Source organism: Lygodium microphyllum, chromosome 2, assembly GCF_053477565.2.
Source record: "Lygodium microphyllum isolate KBCC chromosome 2, Lygodium_microphyllum_v1.1.10, whole genome shotgun sequence".
In the NCBI taxonomy this organism is placed as follows: domain Eukaryota; kingdom Viridiplantae; phylum Streptophyta; class Polypodiopsida; order Schizaeales; family Lygodiaceae; genus Lygodium; species Lygodium microphyllum.
Genome location: NC_141136.1, coordinates 103,187,140 through 103,195,151, shown reverse-complemented (window position 1 = coordinate 103,195,151; position 8,012 = coordinate 103,187,140).

Below are 8,012 nucleotides of genomic sequence, written 5' to 3'. Positions count from 1 at the left end.
CAAGAGATCTAATGCTTGGAGATTGTTTTTGAGTAGTGCCAGACAAGGAATTTTAGTTTCTATCAATACATATTGATTTGATTCATTGTGCTTTGTCTTTATCGTGTTTACCTCTTATCTATTCTTTTTCTTCTCTTCCATCTCCTATCCTCTACTTCCTTCTATCTTTGATCTCCTCGGTGGATACAACCTTTCGACAAAAACCTCTCCAACATTGGTGAACCCGACGTGAAAGGTTGTCAGAAGGAAAGACAAGATGGGAGAACCTTCGAGCACAATTTCCAATTATGTTTTGCAGCAGTTAGTACAGAATATGAACATGCTTATGCAAGTACAACAATAGGTGATGCAGGCTTTTGCTCAAACAGAAACTGTTGTGATCAATGCTCTGCAAGCAATTGAGGGTGAGATGAAGTTATTCAATGGTAGGAATGTATATGCATATGTATATACCTATGCTCAAAAGATGGAATTCTTTCGAGTGGCTCAACTTGCATAGAGCCAGTATTTTGTTTGAATCATTGTACATGAACTAAAAACCTAAGTTATTGAATTGTACATGCAGGATGCTGATTGGGTAGCTTTCAAGAAGACACTCAGGGAAGAATTTTACATTGAAGATACCAATTTGATTATGCATAAGACTTTTCAGGATTGGGTTTTACAACCCAATAAGGGTCGTGTGGCTACAGAATCGTTAAGAGAATTTGAAAGTCGATTTGAGCAGTTAGATCTTGCAAAACAGCAAGCTCTTGCAAGTTAGAAAATTGAATTGTTTCTAGAAGCAACAGATCTTGAGCTTCAAGAGAAATTCGATGATTTGCTAGAGGATTAGGCTATAAAGACACGTCTTAAAACATAGTGGAGACATGTCAAGGAAGCTATTACTACACTTATGAAAAAGCATGGAAGAAGAGAAAGATTGCATATATCTAGCTTGCCCACTGTTACGGGCAAAACAATTGGTGTATCCAATAAGCCACCCACTTCTGTGGCTAACCCTATGGCTATACTTGCTATTGTTCTCACTATTAGGAAATATATATTAGATGAATTAGTCAAAGGCATGTGGGATCTTTAGTTCAAAGTTGCAAAATTGGATGAAAAAGGACAAGAGGAAAGGGGACGGGCCGTAAACCAGGGAAAATATGTATGTGGTGTGATAGTTTACAGCATGAGAGAAAGGATTGTGCTGCTTATCAGGAGGCCTTGGCATGACAACTCATCTTTTGGAAAGATGGCAAGATCATGCACAAGAAATGGGATTGTCTCTTACTTTGAATTTTGGAAAGGGAGGTATGCAAAAGTTGTTGGAAGACTTGGCTCTCCGAAATGCTTATACGGCTGTACATGCTTCTACTTTTGGTTTACAGTTGGATAGAATGCATGGTCAAGTGAGGTCCTAAGGCTGCAATATGGGCACATGCTTTGCATGCAGCTGAAAAGAGAAATGTTACTGATAGTGAAATGTCTCATGCAGGACAAGACATTTGTGACATAATTGGTTGGGAATCACTGGTAGATGCATATTCAGCAAAAGGACAAAACACGGATGTACTTGTGGAAGAGAAATAGAAGAGAGGTGAAGATAATACATGGATATCTAAGAGAGTGACAAGAAGAAGTGTGGATCCTCCTAAAATTGCAAATTAGTCACCTCATTAGCATGTTATGGAAGAGATTGGACAGGAGCAAAAATAAGATAACAAGCAAGAGGGCAATATCGCTAGGATATAAGTTACAGTTTGATATTGAGACAGGCACTGATGCCTTGGAAGATCCTGTAGTGGAAGAGTCAACCATTGCATCTACAGATTTTCTTAATGTATCTAAAGAGGTTTACGAAGATCGTGTTTTACTTGATGCAAGGACTCAAACAAAGATTGATGACTTGCTGGATGCATATGATTTGCAGGATAAAGTTATCGTTTTTGAGATAGTTCATGAGCTTGACAATATGCCTTTAGAGGATGTTAGATGTAATGCTCCATAATTGGAAAATGTTTCGGATGCTTTGTCAGAGGCCTTGATAGGCAACTCTAAGATGCTTCAAGTTATGGATTGCTTCACCATTTTTGGTGATGGTGAGAATGTGTTGGATGCAAGTGAGGCTCAGTTTTTGTTTGATGTGGTACACACTTATCAGTATAAGTTGATTTCCATACATTGGACTTTGAAAGAGCAAGCATGTTGCTATGTATTTGTTGATGGGTGTATTGATAGCATGTATATGGAGATTCAACAACCTCTAGTGAGGGAGGTGGCAAACCCAAGCTATGGAGGAGGAGCAACACAGAGTGCTAGAGATGGCACAAGACTAGACAAAGGATGTGGTAGTACAGATAGTGAGAGCTTGTAAATGAGAGACAAAGGAAAGAGTAGCTAGGCCTAGAGTCATGGATACAAACAAAGGGTAGTGGAGAGTAGTTAGGTACTTCAGGCTGCCACCTTGCATGGTGCTACCTCATCTTCCTATTTCATATTCTTCCTTGGTTACCTAGGAGCTAGAGATCCCATGACCCCTACTTGTACTAGCATTGCATGTAGATGTAAAACAATCCACAAAGGTAGTGACACTAGTAACCCCTAAGAGATTCACTAGCCTACAAATGCACCAACATCTCTTAGACTCTTTGCTCATGAGGTACTTCTCCAAAGTTGATCCCATTTCATGTACTTGACACCTAGTAGGTTGGGAAAGTTGAGGAGATCTAGGAGAGCGAGCAAGAGATAGAGGACTCAGATGCATAGATTGTGGACTTCCCCCCATTACATGTTGCAATAAAGCTAGTGGAGAGGACACTTGAGAGGGTGTGGTAGAAGACACTAGAGATAGGTGTGGGCTACAAAGCCATGCAAGCTTGAGAGTCTCAAACATACTCCATGAGGACACTTTCATGGAATGTATAAAGCTTTGGAAGACATCACTTCAAGTAGGGTTAGAGCCTCATAAGCAAGATTTACACAGAGTATTAGTGGGAGGATCAATTCACTTTCTCATGTTGCAAGAGGACTATCTCTTAGTAGAGAGGATATCCTGATATTGCAAGAAGTTATTGCTGGCTAAAGTCACAACTTATTGGGTGGCAACTACGAGAGCTATAGAGATACATGCTGGAGTATGCATGTGTGTTGGGGAGCAATGGACCCAATTAGTGTAGCGATAAGGGTATTATGATTGTGAGGAGAGCCAGTCGGTAATTCTTCTTTCCAGGATGGTTATTTTGTTGTTCTAGCTTTAAACAATCTCATTTTTTCTTTGATTTGCGTTTCTCTCTTCTTCAATGCCATAAACGTTCAAGAGCTAATGCATATTGAGCAATTCTTCCTGCATGTCCACTGACTTGTAGCCGGAACATTTCATCATAAAAGGCCTCTATTCAGGGCTTTCCTCCCGGCAAGGCAGTGGGTCCCTGTAAGAGTGGAGGAGACTCATGTTGGGTTTTGGTCATTCATGCCCAAAATGGCTAGTGAGAAATGAGACAATTCTAGACTAACTAGTCTTGGCCACAAGCTAATCATTGGATAGTAAAGGGTGACTTTAATATGGTGGAGGATTTAGAGGATAGAAGATGTAGATGCACAAAAACTACAAAAGGAGGAGAGGAAAGTATCTGACCGATCACTTTACTTGGAATAGCCTATAAGATCCTTGCAAAGGTGATTAGTCTTAGACTAGCCCCATTGATGCCTAATACTATGTGCCCCACCTAGACAGGTTTTGTTTGAGATCATAATACCTTCCATAACAACTTCACTTTTAGGGAGTCCACCACTTTAGCCCAAGGATCTTATTGTGCTCCTTCTCGACTTTGAGAGGCATGTGATCACATGGATTGGGAGTGTTGGAGGGCACAATACCAAGGATGGGATTTGTGAAGTAGTGGGTTAAAGGAATAGTGGCTCTTTCTCAACAATACACAATCAATTTATGACTAGTGGGGTGAGAGGAAACAAATTTAACATTCAAAGATTAATTAGATGGATTAGTTAGATAAGGCTAACCACTCAGCCCCTTCTAATTCTTATTTGTAGCAAATGCCATGAGTTCCTTTTAGAGAGACATATCTACAAGTATTAGAGGCCTCAAGTTACTCATCCTTGAGTTTGGGGAGCTTCTCGATATGGAGTTTCTTGATGACACAAGAGTCTATTTAGACAGGGATGAGAGTACACTTAGGGCTTTTGTAATGGTCATGGAGATATTTTGCAAAATAATAGGTTCCCTAATTAATGACACAAGTCTTATGGATTTTGGGTATGCGACAGTAGGTAGGCAAAGTGGTGCACACATCAAGATATGATGTGGGTTCCCCATGGGACCACAATAGGATATCTTGGAAGCCATGTGGGGATTGACATTACCTCAAAGTAGCCATTGGCACCTCTTCTCTTTAGAATCAGACATAATCTTCTTTATTGGAGCTCAATGAGGCCTACTAGGAGGGAGAGCATGGGTGCTAACCATGTTCTTCTTGCAACCATGTGGTATATCACTTCTTGTTGAGCATTCTTTAGGACATTGCATTAGCCACATGAAGCACCTTATTAGGGACTTTATTTGGTCAAGAGGAGATAAGAGCCTAGCTAGAGCAAAGGTGAATTGGGATACATATATGGGCACTTCTTAGACATGGATCAGTATATTTTTTAGAGGGAACATTCTTTGATTAGACATTGAGATTAGCAAACGAGAGGACTTTGACCAAACAACATCCACTAGGTGCTCTAAATAGAGGATTAGAGTAGTGGTACACTTTGAGAGGAAGTGGCACATTAACCCAAATCTAGCTACATGTCTTGTAGATAGATGGAGATATTGGGCTTATCATAGATGACCTTTATAGTGATTATAGCAAGATCCAAGAGACTAGGTGTGGAGGGATTGGTTGACCATGTAACATGGCCTTTGTTGTTTACACTATTAGGCTAGGGAGGAGGATACCAACGAGAGCATAGCCAACATCCACCTCCCCTTAACAAAAAGAAGAATCTTTGACGAGTTTTGACCTCAGAAGGTATCTCTCTTGCTATGGCTTGTAGCTCACATGAGCTTAGCGGTTGGCACTTGGCTTGGACATGGTAGGGACCTAGTGGCATGCATGAGATGCAGTGAGCCACACAAGACACAAAGACACTGCCTATGGGATTGCCTTAGATCCTGAGAGGTATGGAGGAGAGCCCTTAGGATGTTATTCCATGGCACAATAGAGCCTATGGTGGCGACTAGTGGGGATATTGCTTGGGTCACATATAGAGGCCCAACATGTAGGTACAAGGATGTTCAAGGGAGTTTTTCTTTTCTCATCATTGGACAACATATGAGTAGGATCTCACTCCAGATTACTTTTAGGTGTAGCGGACCTAGGGACACTATCACAAATGGGAGATGATTGTTAGTATCATAGCTTGCTTGGTACATTTGGAGTGCCAACTATAGTTTTGTTGTTGACCTTTAGGATGTATCCACATTAGAGACTCTATTGAGGATTTGGATAGAGATCATCCACACTCTCCATGGGAGATGGGAGAGGATGTAGGGTAGCTTTGGGAGGATGAGGAAGAGAAAAGAGGCCTTCTTACAAACATGGGACGTGCACTTTCTTCCACATAGTCCCCCCACATGGTTTTGGCATTATAGCCCACCGAATTGGTTGTTCATACAACCACTATATTTGTGACATACTCAATTAATATTTATAAAGTTCCTTGTACTTTGTATTTTTCCTTAGGTTTCCTCAAAGGTGTTATTAATAGAATTTCTTTTGTATAAAAAGAAAATAGTAATGCACGTTACTCAGTTGAAAAAATGGTCCACCAATTCACTTTTTCCACTAGGAATTAAGTTTTTAGGTTGCTATTTAGGAAATTTAGATATGACCTTTTGAATAGGATTTTCTATCTCTAATTACTACATCTTGAACAAGTAAGAACATGATATCATGGTTTATGATAAGTGTAATGACTAAAATTACATATGAGCTAAAAGAAAATAGAGAACAATCTTAGAATCGCTTATTCAAAATCATTCAAATTTGGTAAATCTCAAGAAAGCCAACATTTAGGTTATGGGGCACATCCATGACACTTCATTGTCTTTTGCCCATTTGGCCAACAAAAAAAGGGCAGGTTAGGATGATGGAACTGTAAGAAACTACACTAAATAATAGAATAACATGTAAATGGATGGTGGGAGAGGCGTATGTGATTAGATGTATGAGGTTCACTTCATGGTTGGGTAATTTCCAATGTTCTCAACTCAATCAAAATAAGGGGTGATCTTTTGTTAAATGAGGAAAGAGTCTTCTCTCAAGTGGTTAGTATCCATCTACCTTGTATAAATCCTAGGATCCCATTAATTTTTAGTTCCTTAACATAAAATCATTGTGCTAAAGTTTGGGTATACACTTCTTTGACAATGCTTCTTTCATAGACTTCCAAATGCATCAATATCAAAAAAGGTCTCCTTGGTCATTCAAACACTTCCCTATAATATACAAACATGAATCTTGCAAAACAAGTATCATGTGTGTACCAAAGACAAAGAGCTATGCTTTACTTCCTTGATCTCAAGTATAATGAGATCACATTGTAAGATATCTTTGGATAAGAGAAAGAATTGGAGCAATCGTGTATTGAAGAGGTCTCATGGGAAAAATGAAATGAGTATTGCAACCATTGAGCTTGAGCTTTTACAACCATCAATTCATAGATACAATCCCTATGATTTTGCTCTTTTCACGTATGTCAATTTGCAAAATGGGGATTTGTTGCATCAACATCTATTGCCTAAGTAATGGTTAGTCTTGTCTTTCCACATAACTTATTTCATCATATAGTATGATAAAACCCTAGAAGTCCATGCATACAAAAGATTCTAGCATTCATTCTTCGCATTTCCATGTAGACTAACAACACCATGGTATTCAACATAAAGAGCACTTGCTTGATGTCAAAGCTCAATTACCAGATTTGTGATCTAACCATCAATATTATCCTATTTCCTTGATAATGGTTACTTTGTATTTCCACATAGCCCATTTCATGATATAGTAAGATATAAACCATAGTCCATGAATACAAAGGACTATAGCATTCTTTTGCATTTCCACATAACCTAAAGGCACCATGCTTTTCAACATAAATAGCACTTGCTTAACTTCAAAGTTCAATAACTAGGTCTTGTGATTTGAAACATGACATAAAAAATGATTAAAGATATTTGCAAGTCTCAAAAAAGCCTATGAGCACATCTATAATGATATACTATACATGATAAATCTATTTTAAGCCTTGTGTGACAACATTGAAATGTTTTCATCAAAATTTTACTTGTATAATTAGAGAATCCTTGGAAAATACTTAGTTCAATAGGTATACGTTTATTCTATTCATGGTAAGCAAGGATCTAAGTTTTCCCTTGTTCATCTATTGTAAGTGCTATTATTGTGGTCTCTTGCCAATTCATTTAAAAATTGCTATCAAACTTGTGCTCCATCCCCCTTTATGGGCTTGCTTTGAATAAGTCTTTTACTCTCTTTCAAGGCCCCCATTCATGTAACCTTAGGTTTAAAAAGGTTTGGGACATTATAGAATGTATTGACTAAAAGAAAAAGAAAAGAATTGCTTAATAATTTGAAATATTTGATTGGAAGTGAGCAAATGCCTTCATGATGGTATTAGGGAGAACATTGAGCACATATGTCTTGATGTTTTCGTCCAACATATTCACAATGCCAACTCCCCCTTGTATTGAGCAAAGATGCTATATATGCATTTTGTGATCAATAAACCAATGGATTTCTCATTAAAGGAGACCCACGATTCCAATGAGGATATATGGGTGCATAGTATGACAATCACCCGAGATGATTTACGATTGGCATTAGAAGGTGCCACATTGGACTTACATGCAAGAGAGGAGGCCTTGAAGAACAAGCTAGCCTAAAGGAATTATATTTTTAGCAAGTGTTGGAGTCCTAAACATGACCACAAGTGCATGCCTACATTGA